The 15,659-nt window shown below is 39.2% G+C and overlaps 1 protein-coding gene across 2 annotated transcripts in view; it reads right to left on the reverse strand.

Annotated features, from left to right (window-relative positions):
* Window positions 1–15,659, reverse strand: part of TMTC2 (transmembrane O-mannosyltransferase targeting cadherins 2) — an 850,034-nt gene that overhangs the window by 473,826 nt on the left and 360,549 nt on the right. The window lies entirely within an intron of this gene.

Consider the following 15,659-nt stretch of genomic DNA (forward strand, 5'->3'; position numbering starts at 1 on the left):
AAATCGGAGAGAGGGAGGAGAGACAGAGGAAGAGGGATCCGGAACATCCTTCAGTTAAGAACAGAGGCATTCAGTGAAGAAATGCAGAGGTTGGTTTGAGCTACACGTATGGACAGTTTATCCATAATAATGGAAGGTAGCATTTAAAGGCACAGATGCAAATAGATGGTTAGATTTTGTGATGGGATTCTGTGGAAGTTCTCTCTGATTACTTCTATATTCTCAGTGAAAGAGGAAGCAAGGCCATCAGTTGAGTGTGATGATGGAAGAAGAGCTGTTGGAAATTTCAGGTGAGACAGTAAAGTGTGAACAGTAATCTAGAAAAATGTCAGACAGAACAGACTAGAAAATCATAGTAGGTTTGCCACCCAGCACTGTGGTCTCACTTGAAGTAGTGATATTGAGCTTAAAGCATGTTGTCTTCTTCTCGAGCTACGTTTAGCTTCAAGATGCAGATATGGAACAGGCAGAGATGGATTTAACCAGGTGTTGATTGCGCCCGAAAAGTATGAAGGGCAAAAAGAAGCGAAGGAGCTGAGGTTGCATGCAAGGGAGTGATAATGATTGACCTTGAAATGTAATCTCAATAAAGAGGAATGTGAGGTATAATGGCCAAGAACATTGAAACACTCTTGATTTCAATGGACTGTAGGTCCTGGGTGTGGCCGGAGCATTTGGGATATTGGTGCCAGAGCTAGAGATGGTAGGCAGGTACTAGGCTGTCTGAAATGAGACCATGGAGGTAGAGAAAAGAGCAACTAGTTAAGAGGGCTCTCTTGACAGACCAAAGTTAATACAGTATTTTAAGAGTTGGGGAGTGATTGATGGGTGATGCAGGCAAAGGAGGGAAATAGAATCTTATGGGAATTAGAGTCTGGGGAAGAGGGATGACTTGTGAGGATGGGGCCTTTTTGGGGTGACTTCTGTGAACAGGGATAGAAAACATGACTGAGATTTGTCCCGATGGTACCAAGGAAAAAAAATGACACAACAATTTTGTTAACAAATACTAGCAAGGAGGGGCATTAGTTAGGATAACTTTTTTTTCCTTTTTAAAAATTTTATTTTATTTCATTTGAACTTTTTATTTTATATTGGAATATAGTTGATTAGCAATATTGTGTTAGTTTCAGGTGTACGGCCACAGTGATTCAGTTATACATATGCATGTATCTAATTCTTTTTCGAATTCTCTTCCCATTTAGGTTGTTACATAATGTTGAGCAGAGTTCCCTGTGCTATGCAGTAGGTCCTTGTTGGTTATCCATTTTAAATATAGCAGTGTGTACATGTCAATCTCAAACTCCCTAACTATCCCTCCCCCCAACCCTTCCCTCCTGGTAACCACAGTTCTCTAATCTCCAACTCCAGTTTGCAGTTATTTCTTTTACCCCTCCCCACTTCAGAAGAGTGGTTCTCATCTCCATCTTAAAAGCCCAACAGCATTTCAGAAGGAGAACATACACAACTACGGAGTCTGCATCTTGTGAAGACCATTCAAAGTAACGAGGAGTAAAAAGGAAAGTGGATCTTGCCTCAAAATGTTTTCAAACTCAAGGGAAGGGAGGAAGTGGCAAATACAGATAAGCAACATAAACAAATAAAAGTACACAGACATCTGATGAAACACTTTGACATCCTCCTGGAATGTTATCCACTTTTGGCAGTACTCCACTTTGTTCAGCTTACTACTGAGAACCACTACACAACCCACAGTTTATTTATCAGAAGTATGCAGTGCTTTTCCTATAAAGAACACTGACTGATTTGCATTTTGACACAACCCTTTTCTTATATTTCAGTTTGATGTCGTGTTGTCAGCAGAGCAATTCGACTTCTTGCCAAGATAAAGTCTAATTTCATCCCCACAAAATGAGAAGAAATTTGCTTTCCTTCCTCTATTCTCTCCTTTCATCATTAAGTAGCAAATTAGACTAGTGACCAAATATATTTTGTTCCTTTCTTCACTTACAGAAAAAGTAAGACGTGGCATACTTTCCATGCTGCTAGGATTGATGTTCACGGGATGGATGAAGGACTCATGTATCTACTTTTCTTGCTGTCTATCCAAGATCAAGCTTTTTCTCATGTGGGTACAAACTCACTTACAGGAATATCTGCACCCCAATGGCTTCAAAGTCGCAAAGGTCTACCCAGTTGCAAGGAGCTAATGTCAATACGTAAGCTAGTCACATACACTTTGCTGTCAACTGCAAGTTTTTGAATTATCTTTGTAATATGAATTCGTTACCTGCTTTCTAGTACAATTTCCCTAGTGAAAACAGCATTAGCCCACTGTTCACCTTAAGCATGACAAATCATCTTCATCCTCAGTGCAATTTTTTGTTCAAAGGTATTGTATATACAAAGCTCCCAGATCTTATTTTTAGTCTTAGTGTCTTAATGGGTCTGAAAGTCTGTCTTCCATTATTTATACTACAGGTACTTTTTTTTTTGTTGCTATTTTTAAATTTTTCAAAGCACATATACAACTGAAGGATTCAGCTTTTCAAAGTAACACAGCCAGTGATCAGTACTACTGGGTCCAAAACCCAATTCTCTCCACTCTATTTCCACTCTACTATTCCAACTTACTATGATGGTGATACGGGGATTGTTTTCATTTTGGTAAACACTGGCAGTGATTCACAATGTCTGTCACAAACATTTGGATAGATTGCACTGACAATATCCTGTAACTATAATTTAAGGGCAGAAGGCTAACTGGAAGACGGAGAGACAGAGGTATTGACAGATACAGCGAATCTATCTGCAGCAGCATGAATTTTCTATGATTTTTCTGAAACACACTAAACAGTATTTGGGGTCAATGAAATTATTCTTAATTTATTAGCCTTTACTTCTTGCTTCATGTACTCTAAAGAGTGAAGATAAATCACTATCTACTTGAAGAAAGACAAAATTTATATCTTTATAATTGGCCCACTGCTCACAAACAGTAGGGTTAAAATTATAATGCTTTGATATTTAAAAACAAAACACTGCTGTCTAAGATTATGTAATCACATCAAATACTCTATTGAAGTTTTATCTTTGAATGCAAAATCGTGTCACGAGCAATCATGCTAAATGCCTGTTTTAATTTATTTGATTTATAAATTTAATTTTCATTTATCAAGTTCTATTCAATGAAGACATAAAAAATATGATCAATATTGTTCTTAGCTAGCCACCAAAGTACAGGGAAAACTAGTTATAAAACACTAACTGCAAAGCAATTCAATAATAAAATAATTATTAATCAATTAGAAGCATCTAGGATGTGCTGGTAGTGCCATACTTACTTTCTGGAAGAAGGTTCCAGAGATTCTGTAATACTTACTTCAGTGTTTATTAGTTATTAGAAGTAGAAAGATCATCTTAACTGCAGCCATTCTTGCTAGTATTTGTTAGTGGAAAAAAAATAGTGTTCTAGACAGGTAAAATATAGAATTAGCACCATGTATATTATCTAGGTTAAGATGCATTACAGTGGGGTTTTTTCCCAACCTGTCTGATCTACATAATTATACTTTGTTCAGACAGATCATTCTTGCTGAAAATAACAAACAGACCTCAGATTATAAAGGTGTTGATATAGTTATTCCCCAGTGAGGAGGAAATGTTTTCAGACAAATACACCAAAACAATATATATGTATGTATATCTCCAAAATGGCAAGTAGGAACAGTTCTGGATTAATAGTAGGAAGATCCAAAGTTTAATTTTTACTTTAGCATTCCTACCTATATGACTTTGGAAAAATTACCCAACATTGCTAAGTCAGTTTCCTAAATGAAAAACAACAAAAAAACCCCGCAAAAATAGCTGTTGTTTTTCTCATTAGATATTATGAGGAATAATAAAGTAGGCACACAAACAATTTGCAAATTTATAAAACCCTACAGAAATGTCAGATATTATTTTATAGCATGTTACCAAAAGAAAAGCTGTATTATTTCAGTGGTAATGTGCAAACTTCCAGATGGTACTGTCTTAGTAGAAAAAAACTAGATCAAGGGTGAAAATACATTAGTTATAAGGGTAAGCTAACCAACCCCAAACTGAAAGAAAATTAACGTTTTTCTTCTTTTAATTTGTGGGGGAAAATTCTGTTTTGTAAATTCTTCAGTTGAAGAAGAACAATGATAAGCCTTGGAGAATCTCTTAATCTCGCTTATTCTCAAGAGGCATCTGAGGAGATGTACACGTATGTGCATAGAGCATATATACAAGTATATTTCATTTCCTTCCTAATGTTGGAGGAATTTGGACTCTGGGAAAAAAGCAAACTATACTAATGGTAGCACAAGGAAATTCAAAGCAGCATATGGTTAAACTTCGGCTCTAAATCACAAGTGCACATTTAAAATCCAGTGTGAGGGGACTGTGGATGTTGTGCACAGTAAGAATCTTACTAGAGAAAAAAAATTAAATTGAACTCATCTGGTTGCCTATGGGGTTGTTTTTATTTAGTTTGGAAAATTTCATTCCTGCTATAAATCTTAACCATAAATGCTAAAGAATAACACCTATGGTGTAAGAAAAAAGAACAAAATTAAGCTTTTAATCAAGAAATTAGGAGCTCCCTGGGGAACAGCTGGGGAAGGAGGAGGCATCATATTTCATTCTTTTGCAAAGTAGGAAAGCCTGAAAAAAATACTGGACCTTTATAGGAGGATATTGGCATTAAGAGAATCTGATGATTATGGAGAAAAATCACTCTCTTCCAGCAACAGAGATAGATTTCTCTCTTAGTATAGCATATTCATTAAAAGAATTATTATTATTATTTTTTTGCGGTACGCGGGACTCTCACTGCTGTGGCCTCTCCCGTTGCGGAGCACAGGCTCCGGACGCGCAGGCTCAGCGGCCATGGCTCACGGGCCCAGCCGCTCCGCGGCATGTGGGATCTTCCCGGACCGGGGCACGAACCCGTGTCCCCTGCATCAGCAGGTGGACTCTCAACCACTGCGCCACCAGGGAAGCCCTGACATACTCTAATTTACTCTAAATTCCTTAAAAGGGTATAACATACCCTAATCTACCTAACAAGTCTTCTCAGTGGGTATTAGGTTGCTTCTACTTTCTTTGCTGTTAGAAACAATGCTGCAGTACCCAGAGATGGCATTTGATATAGATTTTCAAGGATGAATTCCCGGGGCCAGGGAGAAGCACAGGGCAGGACGTATGGGCAGGAGAAGAACTTCAGGGGAATGAAAGGGTAAAGTGCATGGAATTTCACAGCATGTTGCGTTCGTGGATGGTGGTGGCACTGGGAGATCGGGAGGTAGTAAAATGAAGTGCTTTGTAGCGCCGGGGTTGCCGGCATTGGGTAGGGGCGCGCTTGCTAAGGTGAGCTCATCTTTTACATCTTTGGCTTCTGATAAAACTTCTGTTAGAAAAAGGATTTTGTTTCTGCCCAAAAAGTGTGGGAAAAGATTATTATCAGCAATGAGAAGTCTTATCAGCAATGAGAGGTCAAAGAGTATTTATATTTGTAATTGGAAAGAAATGTGTTTTAGATGCAGTTCTCGTGGCTAAATTAGAGGATCGGTTTGAGGAACCTGAGATTTGAGGCAGAGAGAGCAGTTAGAGACCTCTTGAAAATGTCATGCCAGGAATTGCGGAACCCTAAGCTAAGGAAGTGAAAAGAGAGATGAAGAAGAGAGAGGACAGCGAGCCATTTTGGTTGTTATCTGATAGGATTTGGTGATCTCCTCGGGGAGGGGGGTGGAAAAAGAAAAGAAAGGTGAAGCTAACTTGAAAATTATTAGCTTGGCCACTTGAGTGAGGGTAAATGTGATAACTGACGTGAAGAATCCATGAGGAAGAGATGTGCTGGGACGGAAGGATGGAATCAGTTGTCCAAAATATGTCCATTTTCCCCATCTCTACCTAGGACTAAGCCATCACCGTCTACAGGGTAGACTCCTCCAATGGCTGATTAACTGTCTCTCTGCTTCCAGCTGGTCTCTATAATTCATTCTCCATGCAGCAACGCCAGACCTCTTTGTAACATATAAATAAAATTATTTTCCTCACGCTTAAATTACCCAAGAGATTTCCCACTGTACTTAAAACCAAAGTCATTCCTGCCTACCCCTACTTATCTCTCCAACCTCGACTCCTGTCCCTGCCCCCCCCATATGCTCCTTGCCCACATGGGTTTTCCTTCTGCTCCAAGCTTCCTCCCATCTTGTCTTCAGGCCTTTACACAAGCTGTTCCTCTCCAGTTTTTTGCATGACTAGCTCCTTGGTATTTCAGTCCCAGATTATATCTCACTTTTTAGATATGCTAAACAGTGATTATCCAAACTACAGTATGTGGCCCGCCAATTACTGTTATTTTTTTTATGGCTTATGCTTTTTTTTTCCATAACATGCATCATTCAATAATATTTCATGTTTTTATGTCCTTTCCATGACCAGAATAAAAATCCTTTTTGTAAATTAAAGGGACTGTATTTCCCTTGTTACTGTTCATTCCTAAGGCCTAGGGCAGTGCTGACTGTGACTAGATATTCAATACGTATTTGGTAAATGAAAGAATAAATGGTGTGCCTGAAGTGCCCCGTGGCACAGCTATGTGCATATAGCTCGAAAGTAGTTTTGAGCCCAGAGGAAAGAGAAAGCCTAGAGAAACAGAGGGATTAGGAACAGTTGTACAATGATTGATTTATATCTTGTAGGCTAAGCTACTACTTGTGTTTGCATGTATGAGAGAGAGAGAGAGAGAGAGAGATTGAGAGAGAGTGAGAGAGAGAGAGAGAGAGAGAGAGAGTGTGCGTGCGTGTTTGAAAAGAACGACCTCCCCATAATAAATACTTTTAAGTAACTTCATTATATCCTTTCCAGGACACAGAAACAAACTAAAACTCATCTCTCCTTGATTTCTCTTTCAATGGCTAGTAGCTTGAATTGGAACCTTGGCTGCACCACTAGTTAGGTGTATGACTTCAGGCAGATCACCCACCTTCATCTCTTTATTTGATAGCTATTTACTAAGCGTTTGCCGTGGAAAGATACTGTGGGAACCTGCTCTCAACGGAACCTATACTCTTGCGAGGGGAATGAAAAATCAAATCATCGCACAACTAAATGAAGATCAACTATGATACAAACTGTAAAAATGAGGCAAATTGTAGGGAGCAAACACAGTTCAGAGGAGGTTTCCGTAGATGATGATTGCCAAGTTGAGATCAGATGAATTAGTAGAAATTCACAGATGAGGGAGGTACGGGTAGAAGTTCAAATTCCTGAGTTGGGATGAAGCACGGCATGTGTAAGAACCTGATAGAAAACCAGTCTGATGAGCGCTCAGAGAGCAAAGGAGAGAGAAATGTGAGATGTGGCTAAAAAGATCACTCAAGACCGTATCATGAGGGGCTAAAGGCCACCTTAAGGGCTTAGTGAATGAAGGGCTCCCATATGCTGCCTTTCCCTGGTAGCTTCTCCCACTGATAACACCATGCATACTTTGGTGTAGGTATAGAAAACTTCCTGAATGTGGCAGAAAACTTACTATTCCAAATAGTGTCTCTAAAAACCATAGACTCTTCCACATATATAGAAGGCATATTTGAATAACGTGTAAAGTATCTGTAGAGTGAATTGAATAAAAGCAACTTGGTTTGTGTTGGTTAAAAGGGATGCATCTGTGACATTTGTCAGATTTTTCTCTCAATCACATACACGCTCATGATGTCAAATTTTTATAATAGTAAGAAATCATCAGTCATGACTTCAGATCTAGAGCAGTCTTCCTCATCTGAGTGTAAATTTCCATTTCTAATATTTAAGAAGAAAGGGCTTGTTAAGCAAATTAATATTGTGGAGAGGGTTTCCTAGAGGCATATTTAACCTCCGTGCAAGGCCAACCACTTTACAATACATGGCTTACATGCAAATGAGAAGCTACAAAATGTAAATTAGTTTGTTCATTACAATGGTCTAATAAGGCTTAGAAACTCACTATCATTAGTTAAGTCACTGTGATAAAGTTATAAAGCTGCATTTTCTATTAAAATTCATTCATTCTCTATTTCTTTCACTCATTCACTCACTCACTCACTAAACCTGCTCCTTGGGGAGTCTTCCCCATCTCAGGATATTGCAACTCCATCCTTATGAAAGTTGCTCAAGCCAAAAACCATGGAATCTTCTCGACTTTTCTCTCTCACACCGTACATCAAATCCATCAGCCAATACTGTAGGCTCTGCTTAAACATATGTACACGCAGACGCAGACACTCATACACACACCCATGATCATCCCACCTCTTCAAGAAATTTTTCTTAGTCACCTTTGTAAACTTCACTTTTAATTGGCACTAATATGTCAAGTTTGGGAATCACAAAACTTCCTGATATCTCTCCATGGACCCTAGGTTTAAAACACTTATTCTACTTGTTCTCTCTGGGTTTTTAAAATAACTTCAACACCTGTATCTCTAGCCCTGATCTCTCTCCCCTAATTTTCAGGCTTGCATTCAGTTGCCTGATAGGCATCAAGGACATCCAGCAGTCCACGTCAATGCACTGTCTTGCCTATTAGAATGCTCATCTTTCAGGATCCCCTATTTAAATAACAAGTGGCAGAATCCACTTGATCACCCAAGCTACAGACTCCTCCCTCCTCCTTACTTCCTTGTCCCTTTTAAGGAATCATCAAATGCTGCCCATTTGATTGCCTAAATATTTCTCAAATATGCCTCTTCTCCCTCTCCTACTTACCACTGCCCTAGTTTAAGGGAGCTTATTAGTGTTCTCTTCGTTTCTTAGACCTCAATTTATCTCCTTTGTTCAGGCAAGAAGGGCAGGAGAGGAGGTTCCTCTGTAGAGATGCAGCAGGTACAAACTTAGTATAAACTCACCTACTGCAATCCCTCGCTACCTTCTAGACTCTCACAAAAACAAACCCAACAAGCTGACAACTTATTTAATACACAGAAAAAAGTCTGAAGCAAGAGTTATACAAAATATTTTGGTGCCTCTTCTTCCCTGCTTTATATGATACCTTTGGGAATTCATTGGAGTTCCTGTCTCATTCACTGAACTTGGCAGTTGTAACTCGCAGACACAAAGAAAAAGGAGAAGTCTGCAGATGTCTGTGTTTTTCCTTTTCTTTCCTTCTTTTTTTGGTGAAGTTCAGCCAGGGCAGAAAATATAAAAATATGTAAAATATCACTTACAGACTTGATCACAAGAAATTTAGCTTTGTATCTTACCTTTGCAAGGATTTTCCTCTCTAACGTTGTTACTCATTATCTTGTTGGGCTATTCCACATGCTAAACTAATACAGACTCTGATAGAGGAATGTGTACACACACACACACACACACACACACACACACACTCACACACACACACACACACACACACACACACACATACACACACACAGAGTGACACCCTGAATAGGCAACAGAGTTCCTTGCATGCCTCCCAAGAGATAGCATGGGGATCTCTGAAGCATAACAGTACTTCAATACCGAACATTTCGTATCTTAAAAATGTTCCACATTCCCACCATTAAATTTCAAACCCACGTGCAAATAGCTGGAGGAAGAACACGGTATGCTTTTATTTAACTTTGCCACTTGTTTATTTCTCGAGACAAGGGACATCCAAGCTTTGCTTGTCTCTTTATAGTTGTAGTAAATACAACTTGATACGGCTTGATAGAGGGATGCCTGATAGGGGACCTATGATAAAGGTTCATTTTTAATCATGGGGATAGCAAGAACATAGATGCTATTTTTTTTTTTTTTTTTTTTTGCAGTACGCGGGCCTCTCACTGCTGTGGCCTCTCCCGTCACGGAGCACAGGCTCCGGACGCGCAGGCTCAGTGGCCATGGCTCACGGGCCCAGCCGCTCCGTGACATGTGGGATCTTCCCGGACCGGGGCACGAACCCGTGTCCCCTGCATCGGCAGGCGGACTCTCAACCACTGCGCCACCAGGGAAGCCCATGGATGCTATTTTTAATTAACTGAACTATGCAAGACAACCTATTATAAATAGAGACGTGTATTTAGAAAGGTAAGAGTACATGATGAAGACAATATAAATAATATGATGAAGACTGCTGATTGCTCCCCCAGTACAATCTAGTTTTCTCTTCTTTCTGGGTACAGGGCTACCCGCTAGAAACAATATTCCCCACTTTGTCTTGTGGCCAGGCTTGGTCATGTGATTAAATTCTCACCAATGAAATGCAAGCAGAATGGATGTCTGTAACTTGTGTAAAAGGAAATCCTTACCCTGAAGTTCCTTTCTTTTGTTCTCCAACACATGAGGACAGAGCCGTGCCTATAATCAGTTGCGACCATGTAGAAGAGGTAATGCTCTCTGGGATGGCAGGACAGAATGGAAGGAGAAGTCCCTTAGACTCTCTTGGAGGCTGGGAGGAGTTGGGCCTGGCTCTGTCTAGGTGAGAATACTGCAAAAGTATACCCTTTGGGAGAAAGCAAGATCATCTCTAAAACACAGTGGCAACCATGAAGGCAGCAGGCCAGTTAGGGATGCCCCATGAGCAGAAGCATGGCTCTCAAAGGCACGCAAATGTACTTTTCCAAAGGAGGTTCATAATGTCCATTTCTTCTTTTCCATCCAAACCAACGTATACATGTTGGTACTTATTCTCTCACACATATTCTTTCATCCCCCTTCCTCTATGTGTGTGTAAACTCACATGCCATAGTGCAGAAGACAGACATCTTGGTAACAAGAAAACCTAGTAGAAAAGTGGGCAAAAGATGTATTATAGGCAAGTCTCACAGAAGATTGTTAACAAATAATTAATATATAAAACATTTGAAAAGCTGTGTTACCACAAGAGTAGGCAGGAAGATGCAACTTGAAACAACAAAATAGCAATTTTTAGTCTTCAGGTTGTTAATAATTATAAAAGATGGCTATTACTCCAATCTGGCCACTGGGCTGGTAGGAATGTGAATTGCTGTAACTTTTTTGGAAAATAATCTGGCAGTATAGCAACTATTAACATTTAAAATGTTCATCTTCTTTGACTCAGCAACCATACTCTTAGGAATTTATCTTAGAGAAGTAAAAACAAAATGTTTAAGGAGCTATGTAAAAGGAGCATTGCAGCACTGCTTATAACAGCATTTAGAGAAAGGGAGAAAAAAGGAGCAAATGAAACGTTCATTAATAGGGTAAAATTTGACAAACTGATGGTAATACCTTAGTGACGTTTTACTCTTCTTTAAAATGACCTTCAGTTATACTCTAGCATCTTAAAATGTTTAAAGCCACATACTAGTGTCACCTGTGCAAAGGCGAGTTTAAAAAGGGAATTTGGGGCAAAGTATGCTGGGAGAAAAGCAGTGAAGGGAGGGCAAAGATGATGTGCTGAGCTTTAGAACAAAGCGGGTTTGGACAGAGAAGGGCTTACTGTGGTGACTAGGAAACCACCCAGACACTTCTATAGAACATGTAGCCATTCTTTGGGGAAAACCTGAAAATTATATGAATGGTTAAGTTCAGCATTGAAATCTGTATATTAAGGAAATGTGACTTTATTTGGCAGTCACATGTTGAGGTTTGGGGGTATCTGGGTTATACTTGATATGACTGAATGTATTAGTTGATCTACCAATGTTTCAATGGAGTAGAGCACAAGAGGAACTCTTGGAGTTCTGGGAGAACTCTTGGAGTGCTGGGTGTAACAAGTGTGAACTTCATTCAGGTGAGTAATAGGAACAGATTTACATTTCAGAAATACCACTCGGCAGCAACCCAGGAAATGGATCTAAGAAGGAAGCGGATAACTCATGCAATGGTAGGATCATCCTTGAGGGCCTGTACAAGGGCAATGTGGGAAGAGATGGAAAGTGGGGAAGACAGATTTGAGAAATGAGAGATGGAATGCCTAGCAGAAGGGCAGACTTGCTGCTCTCTATGCCTCTTGCTCAGTGCCGGGGCAGATGATGGCCCCGTTCCTATACTCTGGGAATTCAGGGATAAAAGCTGATCTCAGAAAACTATCTTATCCAAAGAAGTTAACTTTTTGCAGACACTTGTGATATGTCAGCTGCATGACTTTTAATGCATAACAATGGAACTAGAACCTTCAATATTAAATTAGTGCAAATGAGTTTTCTCTCTAAAGGGCATGGAAGTGACACTCGTAGCAGGATATGATGTTAGAACAAAGTACTTTAGTGATTATATTTCATTTGATTTCTCCAACTGTAATTCGTTTCTTTCTTTTCTCCTTCACTCAACACATGGATTTAAGAAATTTTTTTCAAGACACAGACTAAATCCAGGAAAATATATCTACATCTAACCTTTCTCTTCTAATGCTTCTGAAAATTAGATATTTTAATGCCGCACTTAAAACATCTAAACCATGGTAACAATCTTATAGTATATTATGACTATACCTAGTCTTTACAACTTATTAGGGATTTGATGTGAAAAGGAAGGCATACAAAACGCTAAACATGGGGACAGGAAGATGCTTTTTTCTCTCCATGTCCTCTATCACAACTCGAATTTGAGCCCATGAGCCCATGTTGACTGTAAACCTAGGGTATATGCATTGAATTCTGCAAAATATAGGAAGCAGAAAGCACATGCACAGAAGCACAAAAAAGAACATAAAAATCTGCCTTTTGGTTTTTACACTATCAAGCCAACCCCTTGCTCTGCCTTTATCAAGTCAAGATGCATCACTGAAACCCCCCAAGTCAGCACTGCCTACAGAAAGGTCATGACTTAGGAGAGGTCAGCATTTGGAGTTGAAAGGAGCTTCTTTTGCTCACTACCATGCCATATTTCAAACTGAGATTCTCACGATGAGCCTGTAAAGATTTTAAGAATTTAAAATTTAAGGATTTTACGGCTTATGTTTCTGTTCCTACACTTCTGACACAGGCATCATGCTGGCTACAGATCAGGCTACAGTTATTTGTCTGATTCAGTTTCAGAGTGCTTACCAGGCCCAAGTGATTACTTAGTTTGGCTACGAGCACATAAAAAATACAAAAATGTGTCTGCTGTGTTGTGAATTCGTTATCTTCTGAAACACCACAGCTAATAATAGCAACAGTACCATAAGGTTAATAAAAACAATAATAATAAGTGACATTCATTGAATGCTTATGATGTACCCTTCAATTTTTTAAAATTAATTCTCACACCAACTCGAGGTGAAAAATAAAATGAGGAATTCGCGTCAATCTGTATAAGGCAATGCAACATGTAAGTGGCTGAACCAGAATAAGAACAAAGGTTTCAGTTTTATAATATAGTGAAAGCACAGATGAGCAGATGTTCCAGAAGAGCCCAAGTTGGGAAGTATACAGAAGGAAGCAATTCAAAGGCTCATTATTATCATTTTAATTTTTTTATCATTTTAATTTTAAAAACAGATGATAATGCTGATGACAGCTAACCTTTGCTATACACTTAGTATGTTTCAGGCACTATTTTAAATGCTTAAAATCTATGAACTCCTTGGATTCTCAAAATGATTTTATGATTTAAGTGCTACTAACACCCCACTTGACAGAAGAGGAAATTGAAAGACAGAGGTTAAGGAACATACCCGAGGTCACAAAGTAAATGGTTTAGCTGGAACTGACTGAGGGAAGTAAAGCCACTCGAGAAAAGAATGCTAACTTTTAAACTGGGGTCCGCAGTCTCATGGCACATTAGAATCAACTGGGTAGCTTTAAAAACTAGGATGATGGAGTTCTGCCTTTGACCAATTAAAATCGGAGTGTCTGGTGAGACGCAGGGCTCAGGATGTTGTAAAAGCTCCCTAGGTGATTCTCATGCAGCTAGGGCTGAGAACCACTGTACAACATAAAGTCAAGACTACTATTTCTATTCTCAGAAAATAACATTCGGGCTCAAGGTCAATGGCAGGAGGTAGATTAAAAACTCAGTAATAAATAATAGAACTATTGCCTTTGCTGTGTTAGAAAATTATTAACATTGATCATAAGCAAAAACATTACAGATAACTTAAAACAGAGTCCCAGAGTGAATACAGAATCTTGGGTTTATTTTAATGGATGTCAAAGCTGACTTTCTTATCAGGTTTAATTGGATAGTAAATTCACTCTATCGTTTCCAGAAACAGTCCAGGAATACCATGTTAGGAGAGGCCTTGCAGGCTCTTTTTTCAATTGGGCTCAAATAGATGGTTAATTTCTAAAGTGTTCATTTCATTCTGGGGGTTCCATTTTTCATGGCACTTATTTCTGATACACACAGAGGGCAATATTTTCAAGGTATGAGAAATATTCCTCTCAACCCAAGTGAATACATACCACTATCTTACTACTGTTTCGTGAATGGGATTTCAAACAACAAATGAAGTCCCAAAGAGAAATCTGGGATGCAAAATTTTTTGTAGTATGATGGAAACTGTCTATGGACAGCCATTAAAAAAGTAAATAAAACAAACTATGCCCTCTCTCCAGGGCAAAGAGAAAGGCTATGAGAAAAAGGTAAGGTAGAAAAAGGATAATGCTTGGTAAACCTTACCTGTTGAGGGAAGTGAGGACAAATACTGGCCCCACCAACACCTTTTCTCAAAGGCATCGTTAAAAAAATATATAAGTGTATTCTTTGGTTTTCCACTCTTATTTTACTTTTCCTCAACTGATGGAACTCACAGAAGAATTAATAGCAAATGTAAACTGTGGAGGGGGCTCAAACTGAGTGCTCTTTTCCAATGATGAAGTGTTGATTCAACAACCCCATTAAAAACAGAACATCACCACCAAATCCCGACATAGGACGTGTGGTCAACACGCCTGGCCCTTGCTTCCTGATCCAAGAGACTCACTACCAGGCTAGACACAGTGATGGCAGGAAGAGTCTGGGGAAGAAAAAAATACTCTCCCTGGAAAGCACACATACTAGTTTAGCCAATTTGTTATTTTTGTCTTTAAAATTACTTCTTAACCACAGTCAGGTTTCTTGAAATGCAGGCAATTTTTCTTTCGGAGAAAAATTGGCCTTTCGCTCATTCTTATGGTTGACACAAACCACTGATCCCCAGGGCTGCGGCCTGTCATATTAGGTTTTGGCACTGTTGCCCCCTCTCCGCATAGGTGCCTCACCATTTTGTTTTGTTTGCTTGTCATTTCCCCTTTCACTGGTATTCTCCTCCTATTGTGGCTCCCAATATCAAAACAGGTCATCCACAGACAACAGCACAGGGAAATAAACCACAAAATCTAGTCTTTTTTTTTTTCCTTCATAAAATTGACTAACGGGGAGGAAAACTTTTTGGCTTATTATTCTTATTAAGTTTTCTCACATACCCTTCTTATTTTTAGCATCGAAATATTTGTCATTGTTTTTTTTTAAAAGGAAATCTTATATAAGGTAAATTAGCTGTGGAGCGGGAGCTATGCCCTTTAAGGGGCTACTTTTTGGAAAATCACTGGCCAGTTTTCAGCAAGGTCTGAATGGATTTATACAATCAGCTTCTACCTTATGGTTTACTGTGTGTTTTGCAGAGGGAAGTGATGCCTGTAAAAAGGAGGCAGGCGTACCATTAGGTCAAACAGAGAAGTTTAAGGGTTATACTTCATTGGGATCATAGCGCTACAGAAGCCGCTCCAAAGGTTTATAGCTATTCATTCTATGAGATCTGCTGTCACTTCTGC

The sequence above is a fragment of the Lagenorhynchus albirostris genome, chromosome 11, assembly GCF_949774975.1.
Source record: "Lagenorhynchus albirostris chromosome 11, mLagAlb1.1, whole genome shotgun sequence".
Lineage (NCBI taxonomy): Eukaryota > Metazoa > Chordata > Mammalia > Artiodactyla > Delphinidae > Lagenorhynchus > Lagenorhynchus albirostris.